The 15,885-nt window shown below is 44.1% G+C and overlaps 1 long non-coding RNA gene across 1 annotated transcript; it reads right to left on the bottom strand.

Annotated features, from left to right (window-relative positions):
* Positions 1 to 450: 450 nt before the first annotated feature.
* On the bottom strand, positions 451 to 14,422 carry LOC117064588. Its single transcript, XR_004429544.1, has 4 exons — positions 14,383 to 14,422; positions 13,690 to 13,821; positions 1,715 to 1,761; positions 451 to 831 (listed from the first exon to the last, which is right to left on the bottom strand). It is a non-coding gene; the product is annotated as an uncharacterized LOC117064588 (long non-coding RNA).
* Between the last annotated feature and the right edge of the window lie 1,463 nt (positions 14,423 to 15,885).

Genomic DNA, 15,885 nt, shown 5'->3' with positions numbered 1-15,885 from the left:
TTATCAAATTGCATACATGCACCACTGGTAACTCCAGACATATTGTTTTACCATAGAAAATATCCCATGGACAAATAAAATAAACTTGGGAAATTTTCAAAGAGTACTTTTTTGGTTGTTGTTGCTGTTTGTTTTAACTGCAAAACTTTTTAGTCTTTTCAGAATGGAGCATTTTTCAAACATATTTGACCAAATGGTAATCTCTTCCACTTTTTTTTTTTTTCTTAATAACCATGATTCCAGGGATGCTAGTGTTTCTCAGAACTCAGTTTAGGAAACAATGTGGCAAACTTTTTCTGTAACCAGCTAAACAGTAAATATTTCAGGATTTGTGGCCATAAATTTTTGTTGCAACTACTTAACTCTATCATTGCAGTGCAGAAGCAACCATAGACAATATGGAAATAAATGGGCAAATGGGCATGGCTGTGTTCCTGTAACACTTTATTTGTAAAAACAGGCAGTAGGCCAGCTTTGGTTGTCAGGTCATAGTTTGCAGATCCTTGGTCTAGATGTCTTCCGGGTGTCTCCCAGATTTTCTGGGTCTTTTCTATCCCAAGTCTTTCCCAGTCTTAGACGGTTCTTAGATCTAAGGCTTCTAAAGGCATCCTGAATGCTTTGCCTCTTGTTCCTTGAGTCATATATGCCCACTTGGGTGATCTTTGGAAGAGACCTTAGTCCTGGATGGTTGGGAGGTAGAATCTTGATTTCCTTGTCTTTCTGACTTTTCTTTTAAAACAAAATACATCTCTGGCCCACAGACCTTCCCCCAGCAAGCTGTGTCCCTTCTGGTGTTTAGAAGCCTCTTCAAATGGAGATCAGCATGTTCTTCTACAAGAGGGGTGAGACAGACTCTTAGACAAAACTCTGAGCGAATGAGAAATCCACATGTAGCCCAGGCAAACTGTCATTTGAAATATTGAAGAACCATGTTAAATTTTACAAATTGTGTATCAGTCCCCTAATGGACTCAGTGAGGAGCAGAGCTGTTGAAACTTTTCTGTGACTCATGGTCTGTGTAAGGTTGTCCTTTGATAGTACCATACCCTACTGAGACCTATCCTGAACCCAGCGTGGAGTGGCTAGGATGGCACTGGGCAGCTCCAGGGCCCTGGGAAGTGGAGGAGAATGTTCTTTTGAGGATTGATTATTCAGTCAGTCAGAAACACTTGCTAAGAAATGTAGCCTCAGATCTTGGTTGGCCACTGCCAAACTATAAAAGTAGATTTAAAAAGGGAAGAGGATGTGGCAGAGGGAGAAGTGCTGCAAAAAACATCTGACCAGTTTCTAGTTTTGCCAAACATTGAATTTGATCTCATGGCAACATGAAAGTTGGGGCAGTGGGGCTGACTCGGTGGTTCATGCCTGTAATCTCAGCACTTTGGGAGGCTGAGGCAGGTGGATTACTTGAGGTCAGGAGTTTGAGACCAGTCTGGCCAACATGCTGAAACCCTGTCTCTACTAAAAATATAAAAATTAGTCGGGTGTGGTGGTGCATGCCTGTAATCCCAGTTACTCCAGAGGCTGAGGCAGGAGAACTCAGCAGGCAGAGATTGCAATGAGTGGAGTTTGCACCACTGCACTCCAGTGTGGGTGACAGAGGGAGACTCTGAACAAAAATTAAAAAACAAAAAAACAAAACCAGTTGGGGAGTGGAAAGAGCATGGCTTTGGTGTCAGACACACTGGGTGGGAATGCCAGCTGTGCCACCTACCTAGTGATGCTTGGGCAGGTTACTCAGCCTGGCCTCTATTCCCCCATCTGGAAAATGAGAATGATGGCAATAGTAACTTACATTTATTGAGAATCCATCATCTGCCACATGTGCACTGTACTAGATTCTGACACTCAAGTTCATGTCCTCATAGAGCGTATGTTTTTTTTTTTTTTTTTTTTTGAGACGGAGTCTTGCTCTGTCGCCCGGGCTGGAGTGCAGTGGCCGGATCTCAGCTCACTGCAAGCTCCGCCTCCCGGGTTCACGCCATTCTCCTGCCTCAGCCTCCCGAGTAGCTGGGACTACAGGCGCCCGCCACCTCGCCCGGCTAGTTTTTTTGTATTTTTAGTAGAGACGGGGTTTCACCGTGTTAGCCAGGATGGTCTCGATCTCCTGACCTCGTGATCCACCCGTCTCGGCCTCCCAAAGTGCTGGGATTACAGGCTTGAGCCACCGCGCCCGGCCAGAGCATATGTTTTAACTGAAGCATGAGGAGAGATGAGGCAGTTCCCAAATAATCCAGAGAGGTATAGACCGTGATACACACAAGAAGGAAGTGAAGGGTGGTATGACAGAAAGTCACTGCCAGGGTTGGAAGTACCCACTGTAGCTAGAGTGAAAAGGGATGGGATCTCTGAGGAAGTGACATTTAAGCTGAGAGATGAAGGAATAAAGGAGCCAGCTTTTAGGGATCAAGTCTTTACCATGAGCCACAGACACCGACCCTTAAATGCAGGGCCTCACGTGAGGTAAGCAGTAATGTTATCCCAATTTTACGAGTGAGAAACTGTGGCACAGAGAGGTTAAATATCTCATCCAAGGTCACGTATCTAGGAAGGGACTAATAGGGACTTTAACCAAGACTTTCTGACACCAAATCCCTTGCCCACCCCACCTTCCTTCCTTCCCTCCCTCCCTCCCTCCCTTCTTCCTTCCTTCCTTCTTTCTTTTTGCAGGGAAGGAGGTGGGGGTCTCACTTTTTTGCCCAGGCTGGAATGCAGTGGTGCGATCATAACTTACTGCTGCCTTGACCTCCTGGTCTCAAGTGATCTTCCTGCCTCATCTTCCCAAGTAGCTGGGACAGCAGATGTGTGCCACCATGCCTGGCTAATTTTTGTATTTTTAGTAGAGACAGGATTTTACCAACTTGGGCAGGCTGGTCTTGAACTCCTGAGCTCAGGTGATCCACTCGCCCTGGCCTCCCAGAGTGCTGGGACTACAGGCATGATCCACCGCGCCCGGCTCCTTGCTCCTTTCTTTACTCTCACTTACCTCACACATATTCGTGTTGAAGCTCAAATATGAATATAAGCAAAGCATCCAGCCTGACTTGACGTACAGCAGATGCTTTTAAATGTCAGCCTTGCTCTTAGTCCCACTCTCCCTTGTCTGATCTTTCAGGGTGACTTCCCTAGAGTCTTCAGGGTGAGCCACTAGAGAGCAGGCCCCCAAGCCTCAATCCTGAAGGGTTCTATGGGTTTCTATATTGAAATAAATCTATATGATATGGAAATGGTTCTACAGCTGGAACTCCACCCCTTCATGGAGGCAGCCTGGCAAAGGGACAAGGGAAGTAGGGATGAGATGAGGGCAGGAACACATGAATCCTTACGTAGACGTCCAGGAGAGCTCAACAGAATGTTGAAGGGATGAAAAGTGATTCCACAGGCTAGGACTCTTAAGGCAGGTTTTTAACCCTGCCCTGTCCTCACCTCCCCTTCCCACTCTGGCTTGCTCCTAATCCCATCTCCTGCTCTGCATCTCCCGAGAACTGATGCCTCAGAGATGAAAGCCAAGAGAACGCAACAAGCCATCGGCGGTGCTCACTCAATTGATTTTTACACAAAATTTGCCTTCATGCACGAACGATGGAAAATGATCCCATAAATAATGAATAACAAAAACAAATGCAGGGAGGAAATCAATAGTCACACACTTGATACTGCAGGGAGATAGGAGAGGAAAATATGGAGCCCATTCCAGCTAAACGGCACCCCGGGGAACCCCTTTCTAGCTCTTCCTGCTGGGGAGGGAGAGGCACATCTTGCCCTGGCAAGCCCCTAGAGCCAGTGAATTGAATCCCTGCTGGGGAGACTGGAAGAATTGAGTCTTATGGAGCCTCTGGCTTCAGTAGACCTTAGGGAGGTCTGGACTTTTCCCAGTGTTGTAGTAGATCTCAAGACATTGGAACCACAGACCCTTTAAGGGGTGCTCTAAATTCTAGCCCACAGACAAGGATACATACCCTTTCTCAGAGCTATCTATGACCTCAGGAGCTGGAACGGTCTTTCACAGCTGCCAAAAGGCTTCCATGCTCTCTCCCAGGTTCCTCCCTTTATCTAATCACAGCAGTAGCCTCCGGATCTGGTTACTCACTCAGCTGCAACAAAGGCCCCCAGTGTGGTGTGGGGATAGGGGTTTGAACCCATTTACCCTGCCTGTGTGACTTTTGGTAAGTCACTTAATCTCCCTGAGCTTTAGTTTCTTCCTCTGTAAAATGGGACTCTTTACTATGGGACTTGTGAAAATAAACACACACACACACAACACACACACACACACAACCCCCCCCCCCACAAAATCTCTTGTGCTGGTAGGAGGAATAAAATGGCTCCTGACTGGGCTATAGTAAATGGCCAAAATAAGCTAAGTAAAATCACCCTCAAATGATATCCAAAATCTGTGCCCTTCCTCCATATCCGCTGCCACTGAGTTCAGGGCACCACCACCTCATGACTGGTGTGGGCAGTCGCCTGTGAATTAGTCTCTCTGCCTCTGGTCTCTTTCCTCCTGTTTCTTGATCCTCACGGTCCTCATGCTCCTGAATAACATGTCTGATTATGTCATACCTCTTCTTAAAAAAGTTTTAATTGTATTCAATTTCTTTGACTAGGTGTTACATTCACATAGTTTAAAATTGAAGAGATGCATAATAGAATACAGAGAAAATTCTTCTTTCTACTCTTCCTATCCACCCAGAGCTATTATCAATGTCTTTGTGTATCTTTCCAGAGATGTTTTATTAATTATAAGACTATATTTGCTCATATACATGTTTATGTATGTGTGTATAAATATATATTTATGGATTTGTGTTTTCATGTATTCTTTTTCTCTCTAGATGGTAACAATCAATGCATATTGTTCTATACTTTTCTTATTACACTTGTTATATCTTGGAGTTTATTCCCTGTCAGTATATAAGGAATTCACTGATTTTTTGACAATTATCCATTGTATTCCATTCTATGGATGTACCATAATTTATCTAACTAATCCCTGTTAATAGAATTGAGTTTTGTTTTTTCCAGTCTTTTGCTTTTGTGAGCAATGCTATTATTTTACAATATACTGATAGGATGAATCCCTAAATGTATAATATAACTGCCATGTCAAAAGGGATGTACATTTTTACTCCTGGTAGATATTGCCAATTTGTGCTCCATAAAGGTTATGCCTTGAGTGCACTCACCAGTAATGTGTGAAACTACCTGTTCCTGCAACTCTTGCCAACACTCCCAGGAAATCTGAAGCATGTTACACAAGTTCCTTTACCTATCTTTTCAGCCTCCACTGCACTTATAGTTGGCAGGAACTCTCTGCTCCAAATACTCAGAAGTGTCACTGTATCCCCATTGTGTCATACTTTCTAGCTGCTGTAGCTCACATGCTATTTCCTTCATCCATCCTTCAAGTCCTTGCCTAAATGCAACTGCCTGTGTGATACTTCCCTATCTTCCCTAGGCTGAATCAGTCAGTAGCTCCTTTCTCTGTTCTCCCACAGTCTTGTGTACATGAGATTTTTTATAGCACTTAGCATACTTGAAATATTTGTTTACCTGCTTACATTCTAGGTCTTAACTCTTCTCTGTATATCCTCAGTGAGAACTGTAAGCTCTGAAATAATGCATACTGGATGGACATGCAAGGCACTGTACTAAATCCTGTCAGGGGAACAATGATGAAAAAGGCAGGAACCTTGCTCTTGAGGAACTGGCAGAGCTTTTAGAACTCCCTGGCTCTGGATAAGCGGATGCCTGTTCATTTTAATAATTTCTATAGCTGTCACAGAATTCACATGAATCTTGCCATAAATTATATACGGAGGTGAGGGAATGCATCTGCACCCTGGAGAGAGGAGCTCACACACCCAAGCCAATCCCAATCTTTTTGTTGTTGTTTTTGTTTTTTGAGACGGAGTTGTGCTCTTGTAGCCCAGGCTGGAGTACAATGGCATGATCTCGGCTCACTGCAACCTCTGCCTCCCTGGTTCAAGCGATTCTCCTGCCTCAGCCTCCCAAGTAGCCAGGATTATAGGCACCCGCTACCACACCTGGCTAATTTTTGTATTTTTAGTAGAGAAGGGGTTTCACCATATTGGCTAGGCTGGCCTCGAACTCCTGACCTCAGGTGATCTACCCGCTTTGGCCTCCCAAAGTACTGAGATTACAGGCATGAGCCACTGCACTGGCCTCCGGATATTAAATAAGCCTGCCTGCCTTCCTTCTTTCCTTCCTTCCTTCCTTCCTTCCTTCCTTCCTTCCTTCCTTCCTTCCTTCCCTCCCTCCCTCCCTCCTTTCTTCCCTCCTTCTTTTTTTCTTTCTTTCCTTCCAAACAGGTGAGGAAAAGAATAACTTTGCCAAAGTAAGTAGGCAACTTTGAAATGTCAAGTGCATGACAATAACGCATTGTTCAGCTCTCTGCTTCTCAGAGGACATATTTCATCATAAGGCCAAACCAGATAGTCAGATGCCAAGAAGTGACAGCAAGCGCAGTTTATAGTTCAAGAAACCCCACAAGGAAGGAGAAAAAGTTGAGATGAAAAAGAAGCAAATACTGAAAAGTTAAGCTTGAGTATGCTGGGACCAGTCACAGAACTAAACTAGAGGAGAATTTTGAGCTTCTCATTCTCTTGACTACCTGATTTGAAACCCCAAACCTATCAGAGGAGCCTGATCCTTAATGTGGATTATTATTTTATAAATTATTAAGAAGGGCAATATCTCTCCATTTACTGAATGTCATAACAAAAGAGATAGGAGGGAAACCAAGATATTGTCTACCCAAAGAGCCCCGCATTTGGACAGTGTAAAGTCACTAAATAATTCAGCAGCTATTTGAAAGTATAGTGTTTTGTAATTTCGACAGAACCATCTTAGTCTGGCTCTCTGTAGTGCAGAATTTTAAAAAGATGCTCGCCTTAGTGAAGATCTATTTCTAGGAGAGATGAGGTTTGGTAGAAACGCTGGTCAGGAGAAAGAGGGCTGTCTAATTAGAGAGGCTTGTGTTTACTCTGATTTTAAATTTTCATGAAACTGCTGAGTCTAACCATTTTCTAGTAATATCTTTTATTTCTTTCTCTGTGCCCACATGTTTGTGCTATGACGGTACCTGTCTGCATCCTGTATGCCCATGGAAAGGGAAACCGTTGTGTATGAGTTGACTGTTACTTGCTGACAGAAAGAAGAATGGAGCAAACAAGTGTAGCCATGAGGAACTGTTGCGGTGAGGCTGATCATGTCCTGGTCCGGCTTATTCAGAAACACCACCTGGCCGGGAGTGGTGGTTCATACCTGTAATACCAGCACTTTGGGAGGCCAAGGCGGGCGGATCACCTGAGGTTGGGAGTTCTAGACCAGCCTGACCAACATAGAGAAAACCCATCTCTACTAAAAATACAAAATTAGCTGGGCGTGGTGGACATGCCTGTAATCCCAGCTACTGGGGAGTCTAAGGCAGGAGGATCGCTTGAACCTGGGAGGCGGAGATGTTTGGTGAGCCGAGATCGTGCCATTGTACTCCAGCCTGGGCAATAAGAGCAAAACTCCATCTCAAAAAAACAAAACAAAACAAAACAAAAAACAGAAACACCACCTCATCAACGCCTGGAAGAGGGCGCCTCCTGCTGGAGCTGGGGTGGAAAGAAGCAAAGCAGAGAAGGACTGATCCTAAAGGAAGCCACCAAAGTGTTATTATTTTTTTTGTTTATTTATTTCTGACCTCACTATAGAGAGGATTTCATGCAGTTTATCGTGGTACAGGAAAACTTAAAACATTCTGAGTATGACTGGAAGACAGTATAGCATTATAAATAAGAGACTACTGCATTGGTATCTAGGCTCTACCACTCACAGGCTGCATGAACTTGGGCAGATGACTTAATCTGTGTGCTTCAGTTTTCTAATCTTTAAGATGTGGATCATAACCATGCTTACCTCCCAGGGTTGCTGTGAGGATTATGCCAGAAAATAATGTGAACTAGCAGAACAATACCTGGCACATGGTACGTTCTCAGTACTATGATGATTCCTTTGTCCTCAGCTCCTCTGACTCTAAGACTTAGGGTAAGCAAGTAGCTAGTTACAGGGAACAGAGCCCTGTGTTTAATGTGACTGTTGAGTGAGAGCCTTCTGCAAGTACTTATTGGCAAGACAGACTTCTGTGGATGAGTTATGTAAGTGGCATCCCAGAGGTCCCGGCATGGATGCAAACCAATTAAGTTAAGCACTTACCACAATCACAAGTGCAACTCATAGGTTTAAAAGTGGGAAGAGAGTACATGTGAACTTGGCTCTGTAGTACTTTGCTTTGTCAAACCTATTAGAAATATAGCCAATGAATTCTTCACTCTCGTTCTAAATTTTGGAGCACTTTTTAATCTAATGAGGCATAGAGTTCTTGATCTACCTCTTATTAGCTGAGCAACCTTTTAAAATACTCTCTAAGATGCCATTTCCTCATCTGTATTTAAAAAATTTAATGCAGGAATCAGAAATCACCATAGGAATTTTGAAGCACAAAGGGAGTTAACACTGGAATTAAGTACTTTAAAAATTATTGGAAGGGTTGAAGGCGGGGTTCCAGATTGAGTATGTAGAAATGACTCCTGAAACATTGCAGATAATTATGTGACCTTTTTCACAATCAGGATGGTGAGGAACCAGCAGCTTGCCACCGGCGTACCCGAGGTCCAGAACACACCATCTCAGGTACTATTCACACTATTCGGACATCAGCCTCCACTGCCACTGCAAGTATCTGGACACTGGACCACTGAAATCAGTTGCCAACCCTGCTACAAATGCCTCTGAAAGCTGTAGATGAGACATTAGTATCTCCATAATTTTTCTTGCAAGGTGAAAAACAGCAAACATAGCAGGAAATTGCCCTTTCCCTCATTTCTGCCTCCTGAATCTTGCCCAGATGCTTTTACTCCATGGAATCTAGCTCACATCTAGACCCTCACTTCAAGGAATTCAGGAAAGGAGCTATTTTCTAGCCTTTGGAAAACAGAAAGATCCCTCAAAGAAGGTGGAAATTGGTGCTAAGTACCAATTGACCATATCCATCCCAGAAAGTCATGCTTGTAACTATCTTATAGAGTTATTGTAGGGATTAAGATAATAAAATACATTGAAGACTGCCTAGCAAGTGGGTAATCAATAAATTAATTATTTCTACCACTATTTCTGCAGTGGGATTCAATACTTCATCTTCTAAAAATACACAAAGGCAATCATGCTTTCTTCAGCTGCCAGGCTAATTTTGCTAGGGTGGGAGAATTCTCTACTTAGCTCAGAGGCCTCAGTGGCCTCAATGGCTCCCTTCCTACCTGAGATCATGCCACAGGTGGCTATTAAAGCCATCCTTGTCTATGTGCAAGAGCCTTGGAGAATGCTTCCAGGTCATGCCTCCTCTCCTTCATTCAAAAACCCCTCTCCCTATCCTGAACTCTACAGTTTCCATCCTGTTGCTTCAGGCCCAGTTTCTGATTCTCTGCTTGACCCCCTCCTAGTGACACTTGAGCCAAATGAATTGCTTGGCTTTATCCCAATTTCACCTCTGGCTGGTGTTATTCCCACCCCATATGCAGCCTAGGCCTTGGAACTCTGTTCTAGGAATGCAGCCTAAGATTCCTAGGACAGGAGTTCAGCAAATAAACTATATATAATCAGACAGAAAATGAAAGAATGACAAAAAAAGAAACGGAAAAAAATTAGCCAGGCATAGTGGTAGGCACCTGTAGTCCCAGCTACTTGGGAGACTGAGGCAGGAGGATCACTTGGACCTGGGAGGCAGAGGTTGCATGAGCCAAGATCGCACCCACTCCAGCCTGCTGGGTGACAGAGTGAGACTCCGTCTCAAAAAAAAAAAAAGGTCCACAGAGCTCCAACATAAAGCTCTAGTAAAACAGGTTGGTCCAAGGCAAACACATATGAGAAATGGGGAAAATGGATTTTCAATGCCTTTCCACCCCCATTTTATTGCTGTTCTTGAGTGTTTCTCAATTACATATTGAGCTTGGGAGTTGCCCTTTTACTCAGGATTATAACAGACATTCTCAACAAAGCTTAGTTATTCTATATTTCAATTTTGTTCAGGATCTTAGAAAGTGATAGAATGGTCAGTTAGTTCAGGGGTTCTCAAGCCTGCCTCTGCCTTAGCTCAGCTCATTTGAATCAGAATCTCAAGGGGGCAGGTGAGGTCTGGGCAACGATATTTTCAAAAGCTGTTGAGGAAGAATAGTTACAATGTGCCGGGTACATTGTAGAGTCGAGAACCACAGGGTTAACTAATCTGACGACCTAAGTAGGGTTGATGTATTAATGTGTGCAAATGTCTTTTTTTTTTTTGAGACGGAGTCTCGCTCTGTCGCCCAGGCTGGAGTGCAGTGGTGCTATCTCTGCTCACTGCAAGCTCCGCCTCCCGGGTTTACGCCATTCTCCTGCCTCAGCCTCCCGAGTAACTGGGACTATAGGTGCCCGCCACCACGCCTGGCTAATTTTTTGTAATTTTTAGTAGAGACGGGGTTTCACCGTATTAGCCAGGATGGTGGGCTCAATCTCCTGACCTCGTGATCTGCCCGCCTCGGCCTCCCAAAGTGCTGGATTACAGGAGTGAGCCACTGCGCCTGGCCTTAATGTGTGCAAATGTCTTAATATACTGCCCCTACTAGGACAGTTCTATTTCTCTTTGGGGACTGTCTGCAGACGGTACCATAAGTCAAAAAGTAATTTCATTATGGCATCTCCAGGCCCCATGTCAGTATAAAGCAATAGGTAAAGTTTTGGGATGGGACAATATTTTAATATCCCTTGGGTTATATCATTCAAGCAGGTCACTTTTCCATGTATGCAGAGAACCAGACCTGGAAGCTAATATTTACTTATTGATAAAAAAAATTTTATTCTGTAAATGAAATTATACTTTATTTTTCTGTGTAATCCTGAGCAAGTTACTTAACCTCTCTTAGTTCCCATTTCTTTCTTTATTTAATATGAAGAATAATAGTAGTGACCTCAGAGAGTTGTACTGTGAAAATTATATGTAAAGTACCTGGCACCTTAGAAGTGAAAAATAAATTTGACCTATTACTGGATGATCATTTATTTATTGGCACTGTGTTTAGGAGCCATTTGAAAACTAGGTGACGTGAGCAGGTAAATAAATTGGATATTCTCATGTCTGTGATCAATGGAAGAAATTAAAGTGTTTCCTTCCAGGAACCCCTGGAGTGCTACTCAGCATGGAATAACCTTAAAGGAAATTTCCAATAACGATGGCAAGTTTAGGGTTATTTACTGGGTTTGTATATCCAAGTCGAACTGCCCTGCTTGGAAGTTGCAGAGTCAACGGAACAGGTAACATGTTCTGAGTTGTTTGCTCCACCACTTTTCACATGAACTAGATTACCCAGGTTTGTTATATGAATAAGGCCAACATAGACACAGAAAGACAAAGGGTGACAGGAAATCCAAGATGTTCTAAATACCATACATTCGCCAGGGCATGAATGGCAATCCTGAAAATTTAGAAACAGCTCATGTACAAAAATGCCAGGTAGACTATGAAGTGTTGCTCACTGATTTCATGAGCCATGATGAGCACTTACTGTGTACTTTGTGCTGGGCACTGAGGTAGTGCTATGAAGAAAAAGGTAAGACATAGACCCAGCCCTCAAGAGGACAGGGACTCCTGGGAGACTGACCAAAGAAGAGATAGTTATTTTTATTTATTTTGAGACAGGGTCTTGCTCTGTCACTCAGGGTAGAGTGCAGTGGCATGATCACAGCTCGTAGCAGGCTCAGTCCTCCTACCTCAGCCTCCTGAGCAGCGGGACTACAGGCACACGCCACCACGCCATTAATTTTTGTATTTTTTTTTTTTTTAGGGACAGGATTTTGCCATGTTTCCATGTTGCTCAGGAGATAATTATTAAACAATGAAGTTGAAAGTAATAGTTTCAGGCAGGACGTGGTGGCTCACGCCTGTAATCCCAACACTTTGAGAGGCTGAGGTGGGTAGATCACTTGAGGCCAGGAGTTCAAGACCAGCTTGGCCAATATGGTGAAACCCCGTCTCTACAAAAAATTCGGAAATTATCTGGGGATGATGGCACATGCCTGTAATCCTAATTACTCAGGAAGCTGAGGCATGAGAAATGCTTGAACTCAGGAGGCCGAGGGTGCAGTGAGCCGAGATCGGCCCACTGCACTCCAGCCTGGGTGATAGAGACTCTGTCTCAGAAAAAAAAAAAAAAGAGAGAAAGTGACGGTTTTAGGACGATTTCATAATATTGAAAGAATAAGAAGACATGGCCGGGCGCGGTGGCTCAAGCCTGTAATCCCAGCACTTTGGGAGGCCGAGACAGGTGGATCACGAGGTCAGGAGACCGAGACCATCCTGGCTAACACGGTGAAACCCCGTCTCTACTAAAAAATACAAAAAACTAGCCGGGCGAGGTGGCGGGTGCCTGTAGTCCCAACTACTCGGGAGGCTGAGGCAGGAGAATGGCATAAACCCGGGAGGCGGAGCTTGCAGTGAGCTGAGATCCGGCCACTGCACTCCAGCCTGGGCGACAGAGCGAAACTCCGTCTCAAAAAAAAAAAAAAAAAGAATAAGAAGACATTGAGTTAAAATGTAGAATACAAGGTGGTATATAGAGTATAATTCTCCTGATATTGAAATATGCTTAGAAAAAAGATGGAAAAGAAATACAATATGTAAAAATGCCAGCTAGTAATTTTATCAAAGTGGTGGGATTATGGCTAGATTTATTCCCTTCTGTTCTATCATCTATCTATCTATCTATCTATCTATCTATCTATCTATCTATCTATATATCTATGTGTTTTTGTTTTTGAGACAAGGTCTTACTCTGACACCCAGGCTGGAATGCAGTGGCTTGATCTCATCTCATTGCAGTCGCAACCTCCCTGGGCTCAGGTGACCCTCCCACCTCAGCCTCCCAAGTAGCTGGGACTACAAGTGTGTGCTACCATGCTTGGCTAACTTTTTAAAAAATTTTTGTAGAGACGGGGTTTTGCCATGTTGCCCAGGCTGGTCTCTAACTTCTGGACTCAAGCAATCTGCCAGCCTGGACCTCCCAAAGTGCTAGGATTACAGGCATGAGCCACCAAGCCTGTCTCAGTTCTCTACATTTTTTATATATTATTTTCTTAATGAAGAACTTAAACACAAATTTTTTTTAAATGAACAGTCATTTTAAAAAGATGTCCTGAAATGAAATCAGATATGATCTAACTCTCTATCTCTTTGTTACCTCCAACTTCATATCTGCCGCAGTTTAGATTTCCTGAAAGCAAAGACTGAGATATACACTTGAGTCAGATGTTTTCTTTGGTAAGTGATCCCAGGAAGCTTAACTGAAAGAATGAGGAAAATGAGACACAACGCAGAAAAGCTAATAACACATTTGATAACTTTGGGCTGGTTATCACTGGCACAACTGGAGCCCAGCCTCCCTGGAGACCCTCTGAGGAACAAGGTACATGGTGCCTCAGTGGAACTGTCCCTCTGAAAGATGGGAAGCTGGGCATTTATCCACTCACTCCTATGCCCAACTATGGTGTGCCTGGGCTAGGTGCTATCCTTAGCCTTGGAGAAAGCCTGAAGGCAGAATAGCTGACAGACATCAGAGGGGGCACATAAAGTGACCCTGTGCAAAGACCTACCCACCACAGCGCTGAAATCACACACAGGCAGGGCACAGAAAGCCCCTGCAATACCCAAACAGGTCTCCACTGAAGGGTTCTGTCCTCACATCTCCTGTGCGGTGTTTATCAACAACTCAGAAATCCGGAAGGCTGGCAAATTCAGGAACAGCACAGAGTTGGGAGAAAAAAATTCAATGAAGTACCAAGTTCTGAAAGATCTCAAGAGATTGGAATGGTGAACTAGATTTAAGGGTAGAATTTAAATAGGCAGGAATGCAAATTAAAAATTCATATATAGTTCCAAACAAATGCAAAGGGAAAGGATTGGAAAACATGGCTTAACAGATGAAGATTTTAAGCAACCAAAATACACGTGGGTTTGAGTTAAACCTGAATATAATATGTGTTTAGGTTTCTGTTTCCAATAGAAATTTTATTCCATCTCACATTGCAATTCTGTTCTGAATGAGGGAATAAAAGACCCATGGGACTCTCAACCAGTAGCAAGCTGGGCTGGGTGTGGGTTCCACCGTGAGTACCTGGATGCACAGGCTAACCAACTGGAGCAGGGTACAGGAGAATCCCCAGTGTTGCCTGTGAGTGATAGAGAGGCAGAAACCATGTTCTTTTGGCTGAAGGGACTGAGGGAGCTTAGCCCAGAAAAGAGAACCCTCAGAGAGGCAGGAGCGGAGGCAAGACAGGAGTGCTTACCTCAGATATCTCAAGTACTGAGCATGGTGGCTCTTCTGTAATCATGCCTGTAATCCCAGCACTTTGGGAGGCCAAGGAGGAAGGATTGCTTGAGCTCAGGAACTCAAGACCAGTCAGGGCACATAGCACAACCACATCTATACAAAAAAAGTACAAAAATTAGCCAGGTGTGGTGGCACATGCCTGTGGTCCCAGCTACTTGGGAGACTGAGGTGGGAGGATGGCTTGAGCCCAGCAGGTCAAAGCAGTGGTGAGCTATGATTGCGCCACTGCACTCCAGCCTGGGTGACAGAGTAAGACCCTGCCTAAAAAAAGAAAAGAAATATCTCAAGGGTGCTTGAGGGGAAGCAGTGAGAGGGAGGAGGCATTATGGTCGAAAGCATGGGATGTAGACTTAGACATACTTGGGTGTGTGGGAATCCCATTATGGTGGTTGCTGACTCCCTAGCCTTGGTCAGGTTGTCTGTAAAATGACACACTAATGATGCCTATGTCATGTGGTTGTTGTGTGGATCAAATGAGATGTATACATAAATTGCTTAGCACAGTATCTACACACATATAAGAGATGCTCAAATAATGGTAGCTAGGCACTTACATGAAAGAGGAATTTGACTTGATCTCTGTGGCCACACATTGTTGACCTGAGACAACTAGAAGTAAGTGATTTGAGCTCAATCTACAGAAGGCCTCTGACACCATCAGAGTGATCCAAAAATTGGATAGACTGCCTTTGGAAGAATAAAGTCCCCAGTACTGGCCATAGCCAGTCAGATGGCCTCTGGCTGAACCCTTGGAGGAGATTCCAGAGCTCTTTAAGTCTACATCTGGACTCTTCACTAGGCCTCTGCCATGCCCTGTGTTCAGCCTGGAGTCACCAGTGGTGAAGGTTTCCATGGGAACCACGAAGGGTTCAGAATTCTGTGTCTGAACACTGCATCCCAGAGGGAAGAGACAAGCACTGAAGTAGTCTCCTCAGTAATAGTATGCATTTTTTAAACTGTCTAATTAAATATTAACCCCAGAGACAGAGCATTAATGGGTCTCCTATGTAAACTGTGTGCATCTCATAACCATCCGGGAAAGGGCTTAGGTAGATAGAACACTCCAAGGAAATTAAACCTATATACACATCTCCTTACTCCGTGCCATCATGACAAATGGCACAGAGGGCTGCCCTGGGGTCACTGCCCTCTTCGTATCTCCGTTATTGACCAGAGCAGCCCTTCCACTGGTGCTTCAGGTGAAGTAGGGTGGGGGTGTCATGAGGAAGGGCCTGGAGCAAACTTGACATCTTTGATCCTTTTCTGCCTTCCTTTCTCACCTACTTTTTCTTCCATCTGTGGAATTCCAAAATAATAGATTCGGTAGAGGGGATGGAGGCAAAGGGTGAAAGAAGTAGAGAGGCGATTTAGGGATTAAACATAGGCGTGGTGGGAGACAGTGGAGTAACTGGGAATCAGAAGACATAGGCTTTTGCCTAAGCTTTGTGATTTGGACAAA

This window comes from Trachypithecus francoisi, unplaced genomic scaffold, assembly GCF_009764315.1.
Source record: "Trachypithecus francoisi isolate TF-2019V2 unplaced genomic scaffold, Tfra_2.0 Lachesis_group2, whole genome shotgun sequence".
NCBI classification, from domain to species: domain Eukaryota; kingdom Metazoa; phylum Chordata; class Mammalia; order Primates; family Cercopithecidae; genus Trachypithecus; species Trachypithecus francoisi.
This window is presented reverse-complemented; position numbering and strand designations above follow the sequence as displayed.